Raw genomic sequence first — 14,806 nt, 5'->3', positions numbered from 1 at the left:
TGACAGATTTTGCTAATGATGTAGAATTAATAGAATCATTAGATTTGATGGCTGTTAGACAAGTGAGACGTGTACAGACAAATTAATTCAACTAAGTCCTGTCCCCCCAGCATCTTCACATTGATCCCAGGATCCATTCTATCACTAAAACTTGTGCCAAGAGACTAGGAGGCTGGAGACAAGATATCAGCTGGCAAGGTCATGCCAGTCCCTCTGATGCTGGATTGTAGCTGTGTCATCCATAGGAGACACTAAACAGCCCCTTTCCATCCTGCAGCCTCTTCCCCAGCTTCCAGTGCCCTCTCTGTCTATAGGGGCCCTCATGTTCCTAATGACCACTCTAGTTTAATGCAGACAATAAGGGAGCAAAGGGTTCTGGGTAGAAAAATTCAGTCAGGGCCCCTTCTATCTTCTATTGTATTAACTGAAAGTCTGACAGAGACTTCTCCATTTTCTTCCAGTTTGTATCTGTCTGGCTTTACAATGGAGTTCACATTTGTTTGCACCATCAGTTGCCTAGTGACAAAGCACAGATGTATTTTGCCCATTATTCTCCAGTCTCATCTTGTGTCAACTCAAAACTACACGGTCAGAAAAATATCTGTTAAACATACTCATTAACCATAAGCTTACAAATCCTCTAGAAGGATTTTTTAGGAGTGACAGGACAAGGGGCAATGGTTTTAAATCAAAAGAGGGTAGATTTAGGTTAGATATTAGGAGGAAATTCTTTAACTGTGAGGGTGGTGAGACACTGGAGCAGGTTGCCCAGAGAAGCTGTGGATGCTTCATCCTTGGAAGTGTTCAAGTCCAGGCTGGATGGGGCCTTGAGCAACGTAGTCTAGTGGAAGGTGTCCCTGCCCATGGCAGGGGGGGCTGGACTAGATGATCTTTGAAGGTCCCTTCCAATCAAAACCATTGTATGGTTCTATGACATAAGTTCTAATATTTTTAATGCTCTGTAAACCTCTATCTTCTTCTCAGGGATGATCAGCAGTGTCTGAATCAAGGATTTTACTCTAAAAAGGGCTAGAGTCCAGCTCACCTGAGTCCTATAAATGTGCCAAGTACAATTCCGAAGTGTGTAGCGCTAAAAGTTTTCCATATATCAACTTTCCTTGATCTTCAGTCACATTTTTTCAGATGCATCTTTGTCCAGTTTGACATTCAAATCAATATATATAGATCTCAAAGTTAAAATCATCTGGTTTGTCTGAAATGGCAAACTTCAGCGTAGCCCAGAGAGTAGCCCAGCTGAGGAATACTTGAGAAGCAAGACAAACAGAGAGGGAACCATTTGCAGTCATGTAGGCAAAACTGGCAGTTAGGTACTAGTTGACAAGTTCTTTTCACATGCTAATGTGGCTGACTTATTCACAGTGCCCTATATGCTGCCTTTCCATCATTTGGTTGATAGGGAAAAAAGAAAAAAAAGACAAGATGACATACATGTGACCCTAGAGTGATAAATTAGATTGCATAAAGCTCGAGAAAGAGAAAACAAACAAACAAATCTTGAACTCAGGCAGGAAATGTGTTCTATTTTCCATGATTACTATGGATTGAAAAAATACATAAATCTCAATTTCAAGTTTCTGGAGTTCTTGTTGAAAAAAAAAACCCAAGTTGTGGGGTTTTTTGATGGTTGAAGTATAAATAGGAGGAGAAAAAAACAAAATTCACTTAAAATAGGCATTGTTTTAAAAAATATGTATAATGTATTCAGGACCACTTTTTCCTCAGTAATAGCTTTCCAACAGTACATATTTGTGAGTGCAAAAGGGAATCTCAAACTCTCTAATTCCTTTCTGTAACTCGATGCACACATTTAACATATTCTTGTGGACAATGAACAGACATTGAGAGATCCTCTCCATTGCTGACACCAAGATGTTTCATGCCATTTGGGATGCTCTGGGGTATTAGAGACATCCATATGTGACTGGTAACCAGGAGTTACTCACACCCTTCCAGACCAGCAGCCAGGGACCAGTTTGGAAATACCAGGACATCTGAAAGGATACACTTAAGTCTTGGATGTAAGTAGAAAGAGAGAAAGGAAGATAATTAACAGAATGAGGGGTAATGGAGATAGTGGGATTTAATGCTAGATCCAACAAAATACACGTGTCTACTTCATGAGGACTGATGCTTTGAACAATGTAACCTCTCATAGTGGGTCAGAGCTCCATTTTGTATAGAAATTGTCCAGAATGAGTTGGTGAGATGGACACGTGTTGGTGGCATGAATTCAGGGCTTGACTCTTTCTCCCATGCTTGGGCATTACGTGATATTTAAGGGTATACAAGACATACACATGGAGCGGACTGGTAGGACACAGGACTCACAGGAGCTTGTGCCCTTCTTGACCCACAGCTAGAAGCTGTGTGGGATTCCCTAGAGCACCTCCAAAGGCTCCAGCTGCTTATGTGCTGGCAGCTGCATAAAGGCCATACATCTGATCACATCAACCTCTCCCTAGCTTGCTAGCTTTGACTGGGTGCTTTTATTTCAGAGAGCTAAACTAGATGAGCTGAATCGTATTTATCCTTGCCTTTTTTCTCCCTTAATTTTGACATCTACATCCTTATGTGATAATAACCTTTTCAGAGTGGTTTTGTGAAATATTCTCAGACTGACTGCTACAGTTTCATTACGTGAACAGTTACCTTCATGTTGCATCATCTGTTGCAATTTTTTAATGTGAAAATACGCATTGCTTCAGTGTGATTACTTGCAGCAAAAAAGAAATGGAAGCATGCACTTATGGAAAATTTTAGATTCTCAGAGCTGGTGGCATTAAAAATATAATCAGGAAAGCTCGTCCGGCCACATGCTATGTGAAGTGAGAACATTTCACTGTTATCAGACAGGTTGCTAAATGACCTTTAAGCATTTTTTTCCCTTTTCTTCAGCAAGGCACATTTAACTTTGCATAGTCTCCTGAATAAAAAACTCTCTAATAATTACATTTTCCAGATCCTGTGCATATGTCCCTAGATGACTCCTAAGTAAAGCCTACTAACTGCAAGAAGCTTGGTTGGTTACAGCCGTTTTAGACCACAACCTTGGAGAAAAGAAGATTACTTACCAGAGGTGAAAAATTACCTGAGGACATTGGCTCTCTAGCAGAGCAGAGGTCACAAGCTGATTTTTTGCACAATATTATTATTCTCCTTTACTCTTTGGCTCCAGCTTTGGTTTTTGCTGTTCCTATAACCCTAACCTTCCCCTCGCCATGTATGACAATGACCACCAAATCCATATGGCATTTCTCTAGTTACTGTGGCATCGTTGCAGTAACTCAATTTTTTATCATTCATCTTCCAAGGATAAAGCTGCCTCTGTACGTCACATAAAATGGGTCCTAAAGGTCCTGGAGTTGGTGTAAGAAGCAATTTTTCAGTATTTCCCAGCTCCATCCCTCATGATACTTGGAGTTACCAGCTTTCAGCAGCTTCATAACGTCCACATAAAAAACTTACCTGAAACTTTTTAAGTTTCTCCCCTGCCATGACTGTTGGTTTTGCTTTTGATGCCATTTTTTCACAACTGACTCCTCACAAGCCAATTTTGCTAGGAGGGGAGTGACACTACACAGATATATGATGTCAAGGAATATTTCAATATACAGAGCGCTGCATTTCCTATTTCTTCAAGACTGTTCTGCAACAAACATAACCCTTCCTCCATGAGCCATGGACACCACTCCACTGGTGAATTGGAGGATGATCATGTTGGGTTGTGTGAATGAAGGTTCATCATCGTAAACACAAAGGCCTAAGGAAGGTCAGAATAATGATAATAGATGGAGGAACCCCAACAGCCTAATAAGCTCGAAGGAAGCATCCTGAACTGGCTGCTCCTAAGGCTACTGAAGGAGAACTAGACCATTGTCACAAATGGGAAACCCAGCAACTTGTAGAATAAAAGGGGTCATTGCATAACGGCAATAGCACTTATTTATGGGATGCAGGCAGAAGAGCATTTGAGATGGTGTAAACTTATTCTGGGATGTTTTTGGGTGAATTGGGTAGAAGCAAGCAAGGCAAATGAGAGTGGAAAGGGAACAAAAGGGACTGCTCTGGTGTAAACTGGCTACTGGGCAGCATGGTTTGATCTGGTTAGTTCCTGCACTGATCTCTGCAGACTATATTATACACTCTCTAAATTCTATTTTATATCTTCTGGGTGAGCACGCTCTCTGCTCTGGATGAGTGCACATGCACTGCAAGTTGAAGTATCTGGTGAGTAGTAAGCTAGGTACCAGCAACTGGAGTGGAACCACGAACCATCAGGGCTCAGTTGTCCAGGTAGCAGCAACTGGGGGCACCTGGGGACTTGAGGGTCAGCTACTCCATAGGCTGTCTAAGACTAGTTACTGGAGAAACCCGTGTTGTGTGTATGAGTATTCCTATAGCTACTTCAGTCCTGCTCAGCTGGAGAGGAGGAACAGGATCAGTCTATTAGTGCTGTTCATGTTTCTGGGAGTACTGTGTATTTAAATGAATGCTGGTAAGGCACTGGTTTGTGTTTTCTGTCTGTATTGATCTGTGTGGCTGGCCATGTATATACATATATGCATGCATGTATATATAGCTCTCTCTAAAAGTAAAGCGTATCAGAGGCACTCATCTGGAAAATGTGTTCAGTTTTACTTCTGGCTGTACCTGGGGACATGGAACTACAGCAGCATCTCACATATTGGGCTATTGGATTTAACAGCCTCTAACAGACCATAACCTAACAAACATCAAGGTCAGTAAAAGTGCTTTATAACAGGCTGTAGAGAAAAAAGAAAAAAAAAAAAAAAAAAGCCAAACCCAGATGTGGCATAATCAGAAACTGCTTGTGCAACAGTCAGGAATCAGCAAAGTGTTTTCCAGATTCACTCCCCTGCACTGAGGACTGACTACATTTTTAATCACTTGTCTCATGATTACCAGGAGGTAGGTGACTGCTCTGTGAGTGATCATAGCATCCCTCTTGTGACCTGGTCTTGTTTCTTCTAGTTGCTCTGGTTCTTTTGCCTCCAGCTGGGAGGTTATTCCATGATCTTCCTGATCTTACTATTTCTTAAATTTATTCCTGATCCGTATTTATTTATTTATTTATTTATTTACTTACTTACTTACTTATTTTAATATTTCCTTTGTGCCAACACTGCCTATTAGACTGGTGGCTTTCAACCCATGGTCTGCCTTCTCTGCCTAGGGATTCTGCAGGTGGAGCCTAAGAAAAACCAGTTGATGAAAAATTCTGCTGCTTTGGGCTTTAAAGTTATTTTAAACCTGCATTAAAAGAAAAGAATTGTTCTCTTAGCCTACAGTTTTCTAACCTGCACAAGGTCTTTCCTCATAACAGAGGTTCCCTTTATGGTTTTACTCAGCTCACTGAAGTGCTGAGCTTGTCTTCCTGAGTGGGAGTATTGCACACAATTAGGTCAGGTGGGATGTTATCAGTATAAAAGCAGGAATATCTCCTGATTTCTTCTGTAAATACCTTACCAGATTCTCTCTAGGACTGAGCTCAGATCTCATTTCCTCTGATGGTTCCAGTGGATGAGCCCTGATATTACAGGACAAGTTATTTTTATTGTTTTCCCAAATGCACCAGTTCACTCTCATTCCTGTTACCTTCCATCTCATGTCGATGGCTATATTTTGCAAGGTGGCACAGCTATTCTGGTGTGATATTTTCATCCTTTTCTGAACTGACATTCCCCAGCTTTGGCACAGAAGACTGCCTCTGTTACCAGGAGGTTGCTTAGTCCCTCTGTTCCTTATCTAAAAAATCGAAGAGCCTAATGAGGCTGTAACTGTCCTCTCTCATTAAATTGTCCTATCTTCTGAGCAAAGCCCCTCTTTCCCCAGGTGAATATTCAGTGCCTAACACATTGTAGCCCTAATTGAATTTATGCCTTTGGGTGACGTTTTCATACCAATTCAGCTACACGAGAGATGACAGTAGAAAACACTTCTGTGTCAAGAAGTTTCCAAGGGGCCTTCAGTGAAAACAGACGAGAATCTCTGTCAATTTATCTCCCATGAGAAAGGCATGGATGCTACTCTGAAGTCAGCAGAAGTGTTGCATTCAAAAAAGGTGGAAAAGCCACCAATTCAGCCAGCATCTACCATTTTCACTGGTATGAGAGTCTTCCTTGCAGATCCCTGTGTCACAAGAGAAGAATGTTGTGGCACTTTGCGTGAGTGTTGCTAAGGGTACTGTGGTGTCACATCCCTATTCTATATACTTGGAAGACACATAACATGGGAGAAGGCTCAGCATGTGTCTTGGATGTGCCAGGGACATCAGTCACAAGGAGACAGACCCCCTTTTAATTTTCTGGAAAACGTACTGCCTTGAGGCAGGAGGGATGAATAGAGCATGCAGGACCTTTGCCACTGCCTTGGACACTCCAGATTGCCACACTGGCCTCTCAGAAAGGTCCAAAATCCACTTTCCTCATGGATGTGCATTAAGCATTTGGCAGAGCTAGAAATACATCTCTCACTTGTGCATTCCTCAGGCAACCTTGGTATTCCTGCTCTGAACGAAAAGAGGAGAGAGGGAGGCAGATTTTCTCTGTGCATTAACCCAAGGAAGACCCTTGGTGCAGCTATTAGCCAGGTTTTTTGTGGGGTATTAAGCCCATTTTGCAGATGAGCTTATTAAGCCCATTTTGCAGATGAGCTTAAATCGAGGCATACAGACATTAAGGGTATTTTGGGGGGAGGTGACTGGATTTAGGGGTCTGACAATTACTGAGACGTAGCTCCTGAAGGCTCAGTGCACACAAAGTGGCTAGAGACATAATTTTTATTGAAGAGTTAGCAGTTTAGGGTCCAAGAGTTACCTTGGAGGAGGTAGATATTCCATTTTGAAAACTGGAACTCATTTTTCTAACTCCTGAAAAACTTTTCCAGATTTTAGACAAACCAAGAGGTGCAAGGATTGATGTGACAGATTTCTGGAGAGTGCTGTTTGTATAGTCCAGGAACTGTGTGTGAACCAACTGATTCTGCTTCCTTCAAGGACAGCACCAGCACTAGCAGTTTGATGTCCATAGGACAAACTTTTCAAGGGCAGTGCCTGCAGTTTAGATGACAAGGTAAAAGAGCTTTGAACTGACAGTTTCATCTCGAGGTGGGAAAGCTCAGAGGAAGGAGGCAACGCTCAGAGGAGGCTTCTTCATCTGGGCGAGTCCCCTTTAGAGTCAACGGGTTTTAGTAAGCAGCTGGTCTCATCTAACAGAGATGTTTACGCTGGTCAGACAAGTCACACCTTAAGCTCCACAGCCTCTCTTGACTGGATCTCCGTTGACTGTAATCGGATCCTGGATGCCCAGGATGTCCAGGTCAGACAGACACTGACACTGTAGGCACAAAGTTAGGGAGTGCTCAGCTGTAGATCATAGGCATTTCTTGACTTGTCTGCCTAAAGCAGCTGCATATACTGCAAAGTTCAGGGAAAAACACTCACCCCAAAAGCTCTCATGCATGCAAGCTGTGCTGAGGCATCCCAGCTGAACAGCCCAGAGGGGTGGTAGATACCCCATCCCCACAAACATTCAAGATCAGGTTGGATGGGGCTCTGAGCAACCTGATCTAGTTGAAGATATCCTTGGTCATTGCAGGGGGGCTGGACTAGATGGCCTTTAAAGGTGCCTACCAACTCAAATCATTCTATGATTCTATGATCTTTGGGCCAAATGTGAAGTGAGGATCAAGGGCAGTACAAAGACTAAGATCTCTCTAGCAGGTTCTGCTGCATCCTGGGAACCCCTTTCCTCTGCTCTTTCTCCTCTTGCCTCTCTCGCACTGCTCCAAACAGCCCAGGCCACTTACAAAGTAAAACTCCCTCCAGTCTTCCTGCACCACTGGAGCAGTTCCTACCTCTGCTGTCATTTTGGTGCTGCTCCCCCCCCCACTACCTCCTCTCTGCACAGTTCACAGTGACAAGACATTTTACAGTGCAGTGACTGCCTGAAGTTGTTTTACCACCAGCCTTGAAAAGTGAACTGATTTGCAAAGCACGGACACCCCCTCCTGGCTGCTAAGCTGAAAAGAAGAATCCTGGATATCAATAATCATGAGCTTGTTTCAGAAAACGCAGCCATGCATGCAATGATCACGGCAAAGCAGCTCTCATGAATACATCAGGAGAACATCCTGAGCATTCACGAGAGGTGCTGGCACAAAAGAAATTGCTTAATGCAGCAAGGAAATCATTCAGTCATAAAGGCAGTTTACACTTTGTATATTTCATTTTTATTTATTTTTTTATTATTACTGCCTGAAAAAAGAAAGAAAGAGAGAGAGAAAACAATAATAATGGCATTACATAAAAGGGTAACAGATCAGAACATGCTGATCCATCAGCCAGGATGACAAAAGACAAGATGACAGCAATGTGGAGACAAGCAAATCTGTGTTAAACATTTTCATCTAATTGGAAAATGTCACCCTGCTAATGAGACATTTAAAGTGAAACCAACACTCAGAATTAAAATCTACAACTCAGAGCAAAATGAACTAGACTCTGCTTTCAGGTATGGGCCTGGGATGTATCATCATCTGTAGTGAATATATGTTGAGAAATAAAATGTTGCTTTGGACCTACTGTTACCATCTGAGCACCTAGAGACAGTTCCACCAATATTACGTCAGAAGCAATGATTCAACAATGTAACATGGGAACTTAAGAGTGGTCAGGCACATGCAACCCCATATCTAGTCCTTGTTAGGATACCCTTCCAGCTTCTAATGACCTCTGTGTGAGATGATCCTCAGCCACACATCTTATCTTTGAACTTCAAAGATCTAAATTCTTTTTCTTCCATGGTCTTGCCCCGTTCTTTTGTTAACTTCTCTAAACATGCACCATCCACAGACTTCTGCAGCAAAGAGCTCCACAACTCGATAAGGCTTTGTGTGAAGAATCAATCTATTTTCTTTGTTCTGAATTTGACACTTTCAAGCCCTCAGGTTTTAAACTGGGAGACTGTGGACAATTTTTCCCTCTCTGTTTTCTCTAGGCAACTAAACAGTTTCATAGACTTCTTTCATACCCTTTCTTAATTGTCCCTTTTGCAGGTGAAGAACCCTGAGCTGAAGACCCCTGCACTATGGGATGCACTGAAAGCAGTCCTTTGCCCATTACCTCTGCTTGACAAGAAGGTGCTCGGTTTTTGTTCTTTTTTCATGGGTTTTAATGATAGGTGATTGAGACAGCTGTCTACACTGCTGAAAAGGTAGTGGGAAGCAAAAAGAAAATTCACAGATATAAAAATTTTAGTATTCCTGTTCATTCTGTCCTGTTAAAATCATCAAGCATAGCACATCTCAGTGTCCTGTTTTTTTTCCCGGTAGGTGGTGGAAGAAGCAGCAAGCATTCCCACTTGTCCTAGCAAACAGGCTGAAACTACGGCTGATATAGATTTTCCCATACCAGGGCTTAGGTGGCCTGAAATGGAACCCAGTTTTTTTCACATAGACCCAGCTTTTCACATGGCTGCTTGGGATAAAATTTGGCATAGTTGCTTGATGGGGTCCTGGTACAGTGAGTTATTTGACTGCTGCCTTCAATGCTCAAAACATTCTCCCCAGGAAACACAAAGCAATGTTAATTTTAGCAAGGGGAAAACAATTCTGTGAGAGACACTGTCTGCACCCACTGTTCATACAGCATCTCCAGCCTGAGAGATGCTGCATTTAGTGATAATAAGAGTTGCATGGAAAGTCAGGAAATTTGTACTCTGAGGCTTGTGATGATTTTACATAAGGTGTTGAAATAATTTCCATAACACCATGACTTAGTGTCTAATTAAAAAAAAAAAAAAAAAAAAAAAAAAAAAAAGACAGCAACAGATGTTATCTTTTCTCTTGCCTTTCTGTGCATCTGTAAACTCAGTCCAAGTGATTAAATGATTCAGAGTTTACATGGAATGTGCCCACATGTGCTTGTAATATCACTATCTCCTAGCTCCTGTCATGATCTTCTTTCCACAAGCTGTGCATAGCCTTCAGGTTGAGCCATTTATATCAAATTTTGAACTTTAATCACTACAGTATTACCACCTGCTTGTCTGAGACCAAACCTGGGTCATTACCCTTTTCTTCCTTTCACCAACCCTATTCAATGCATAGGGATAAGTCAAGTGCAGAAGCCCTCCTCAAACCTAAGTGGATGTTGGCTCAGATAAGCCTGATCTCCAGCATATTCTGATCTCTGAACTCCAATCTCAGCCTCGAGACAAGGCTTTCATCAGCCTAACCCTATCCTGAAATTAATACACTCCTCTGAAAAGCAGAAATTCTTCCTAGAAATTCAGCAGTTGCAAAGCAATCCCAACCACTGACCGAAAGAGAACAAGCAATGCATTCCAACCATTTTGTGGTCTTTAAAAGGGTAATCTGTTTAAAAAGAATTTGTGTTTTAAAACTTTGTCTGTGCTGCTGTCAGGATGACCAGCCGGTGGCCAGCTGCCCGGCTTGCTGCAGGACTGACCATGTTATCAACTCAGCACTCCAGCAATGGCACTTTGATCAAGAAGTGTTTGCTCAGTGGCTTAGTGCCACCAGCTGGCATACAGCCTGCCCCAACCTCCAGCTGTGTTGGAGTCTCCTACACACCTGCTATGAGCCTGTCACATCCCTTAGCTGCTATTACCTAACAAACACAGTTCTGGGGTACACCATCTCTCCCCGCCTGGCAGTGATCTTCTGTTTTCACCATAACATTTTGACACTTCTTTTCTAATGCTGATTCCCATTATGATAATGATGAGAATTACCTTGGTATATACAATTCCTTCAGTCTACCAGGCTTGTTCAGACTTTATATTTCAAGGCTGCAATACTCTTTCTGAGCACACCTGAGGTGGATCACAGCAGCTATTTCACAGAACCCTACAGCTTCAACAAGCTGTTGAGGACAAGAAGAGACAAGCACTAGCAAAGAGAAATGAAGGTACCAGAATTCTAACAAAATGTTCACACTGGGAAACATGTATTTTTTAAAGTAAGGGAAATCCATCACTGTAGAACAGCTGACACCTAGGAAATGAAAGATGTGCTATCATTTGGGATGTGTAAATCAAAAATGTGGACACTTTTTTAAAGATGTGACAACTAGTTACTGCTATAAGTGCAGGACTTAGGAGGCATGAGGTTCTGCTGTGGTTTGTACACAGAGTTAGTGTGTCTTGCCAGGATGTTCAGTACCTGCTGGCTCCCTTGCAGTCAAGGAAATCCAGAAATCAGCCAACACAAAACCAAGAGAAGCTGACCTACTATCCCTAGGTAGTGCAACATCAGCCATAATCTTTGCTCACAGACAAAAATGATGCCTTCAAAGGCCAAGCAAGCCATCATGTGGTGGGCTGGTCTTCTATCTCAAAACAAAGTAACTTCTAATCTCACAGACCAGGAGAGCAAGGTGTGCTTATTAAAGTGCAGCATAACACATACACTGCAAGGGCATGGATGTGAGTGGTCAGTTCCTTACACTGCCAGGGCAATGGAAAGGTTTACAGCCAGAAAGTCCCTTTTACCCATACTGCTGGCCACCATACCATGTTCCCCACAGTGGCCAGCAGGTCCTTTCTAGGTGTTGCTGCTGGCAGAGCGCATTGCCCTGGCTGTTTTGCTGTCCCAAGAATTGCTCTGCCCCGCTCACATACATCTGTATGTTCACTGTAAACCTTTGAACTGAATATTCAGGAAAGCCTATAGAAAAAGGCATCGACTGTCCTCCAGCTGCTCCAATCTGGAGTCTGCAAGTTTGAAGGGACCCCTATCACTGTTAGTTAGTGCCAATCAGAACATCTCCCAGGCAGACCAGCAGTGACCTAATACCCTTTTTAACACTGTCAGATGCAATCACTTCTTACCTTGACTGCCCTGCTTTTGATTACTGTCTTTGGGAATGGGAACTTTGGTATTCTCAAGCGAAACACTGGGATTTGCTCTGAGTGATGAATGGCTTATAGATATTTAAATGTACATTTGCGTTTGGGGTCATAAAACACAGTGAACATGGTAGTAAGTAGCCTGTTCACAGGCTAATGTTTTTCTAAATAGGGTAACCAGCTGAACGAGGGGAACTATTGCATTGCTTTCTATTACAATGTCACTGTATTCACGGCCAGGGTTGAAAATGCATTTGCGTATTAATCCTGATTCTGTTTTTTTCAAGGTTAGCAGACAAAATGAATCGCCAAAACAATCCAATCAGTCCTAGTGCTGTTGTTTGTTTTATTAAAATTCATGGCCTACCTTATCATTTTTGCTAAACAAAAAAGCTATGTTAAAACTGACAGCTCTATCAAAGGCAGATAAAATTCAGAGTATAGGAATTTTAATAATTATTTCCTTTTTTCCTACTAAACCAACTGCAAAATTATATGCATTTTCTTTCCCTCCCTTCCTTCCACCTCACATGTGTTTTAGCTTCACAATAGCACCACCACCACCACACTGACTTTTGGAGCAGAGGACCCAGTATACTCAAACACTCTGACCACCTGCCTTGTCCAGGAAAGAGATATCAACTGGCAGCTTCCTCTAAGAATGAGCCACAATGCAAGGCTTAAGCCTTGTTCCAGATGTCATGTTTTTTTCTCACTCCTGTTTCCTACCTTGCATATTTCATGGTTGGATTCACCTGAGGAAATTGAAACTGAAAGCTGAGATCCTCTATTTTTCCCAATCTTTTTGAGATTAGCAATCATCACAGTCTAAGTTGAGGTATATGATCTCTTTCTCTTACCTTGCTCCAAGATAATGCAGTCTATGTCTTTAAGGACTGTTTCTTATTACTGGGGAAAGATACATGGTGACAAAATTGGGATCATTAAAATAGCTTTGTTAAAACTACCTGATTTATGGCCTCTTGGGGACTTTCCCCTTTGTTTTTAAAATTATTTCCTTCTAAGAGCAGGACATTGCTACCTGATGTCAGGTCAGCAGGTAGCTCCCACCTACTTCTTTGGTGTAAATTTGCCATGCAGCTAAAGCAGCCTCAAAAAATCAGCACGCAAACCTGTGCTTTGGTTAGCAGCAGCACTGCTCTGGTGTTTGCAATGAATCTGATCTGTGGCTCTGTCAGGCAATCGTGTCACCTCAGGCAGAACCAAGGAAACTCAGAAATGGCTTTGGAGTTTACCGTCTATATTCAGATTGCCTCTGATAGCCACTGAGTTGCCATGAAAACTTCTGGCCCACAAACCATCACACAGCATGTAGTGTTGTAAGAGGTTCTAGATTGAGAAACAGAGCCTTGAAATACCACAACTGGAGCATAATCTTAGGGAGCTGACATAGTAGATGGGGGAAGGCCTTGAGTGACTTCTCGAGACCAAGTTGTCAGCAGTCACCCCAGAGATGGAGTTCAGTTCAGCTGGAACCTGGCTTTCTCTCAGACCAGTGACATTCCTGCTGAATGTAGAAGGACTCAGAGATTTTTCCAGCATGTGCCCGGACCTACGGACTGTGTGTGCAGTGAATGCACAAGCACCAGCAAGATGTTTCCAGCTGTCATTATCTTCAGTTAGGATACTGCTGCCCTGCTCCCGTTGGCTGATGATTTATTAAGAGCTATTTATGCCTAAGCCAATATTTCCTTCTGTTATCCTATCTATTTGCAGTGTCCTCTGCAGCTCCACTACATTGCTTTGATTTATGATTCATGCTATTTTATTTTCTTCGGAGTTCTGCTATATTTATTTATGCTGCCCTGAAGAGCCGATTTGCAAATGTACCAGTCCCAGCAGCTTCATCTAGGCCCCCTCCCTGCCTGCACACAATATCATCTCCTTCTTTTGAATGAGTCATTGTTTTTATAGAGAGTAATAAATTTTCATAAGAATTTTTCATGTAAGACCCAGTGTGGGGGTCATTAGTAAACATCTCTCAGCTGTTTAATGGGGATGATTTGAATTTCTGTAGCGTTTCTGTTAATAGGCATAGTCTAATAAAGAGATTCTTAAAAAAATAAGCTGTTGCAATTAATTCTTTTTAATGGGGGAGGGGAATACATTGTTAGGTAATTTTATAAAACAAAAATAAATTTATAGAATTTTAAAAAAACACCTGTTTCTGTTGTCTCACAGAATACACAAAAACTCCTGCTATCTGAGCTGGAAGGAAATTCTAGGACACTGCGACCAGAGAGGCAGCAAACACTCATTCCCTGCAGCCATTTCATAGTATACATCTGGGCTATTTTATATATTCTAAGCAACAGCACCCCTTTCCCTCCCTTTTCTCAGCCTCATGGGTATTTCCACTCTGTTTCCATCTGTCTCCTTTCCTTTTATGCCCTTAATAGCTGTTCCCCAGTTCCACCACCCTCTATAATGTCTTTGGCTCTGATGACCAAGTCTAAAGGATATCAGTGGGCTTTGACTGTATGGGTCTCCATTAGGGTGTACTTACTCTGCCAGGTAATTACTCTGCCTTTTTCACTCAAGTGAGAGATCTGTGCTGCATTGAGGGCTTGACTTAACATTGCATGATGGAGAGAGAGAGAGCACCCCCACCGTGGTCCTTGCCTAGGCTATCAGGGGTGTTGGAGGGGTCTCGTTTCTATCTCATAGTGCATTGCCATGGTTGCTCTTCTTGCAATCCTTGTTACCATACAACAGGCAAAAATCCCAGAACACCGAACTTCTGCCACATATGACTGCTATTTGCCTTGTATTCCCAAGAATCTCCCTGGAGTCAAAACATTGGACTGTCTGAGAAACACTGCACCCCTGGTACTAAATTAAGGAGAACTTATGCCAGTGGGTCCCACAGATCT

This window comes from Falco punctatus (assembly GCF_963210335.1).
Source record: "Falco punctatus genome assembly, chromosome: 3".
NCBI classification, from domain to species: domain Eukaryota; kingdom Metazoa; phylum Chordata; class Aves; order Falconiformes; family Falconidae; genus Falco; species Falco punctatus.
The sequence above is the reverse complement of the archived record's forward strand: the minus strand, read 5'-3'. Positions refer to the sequence as shown.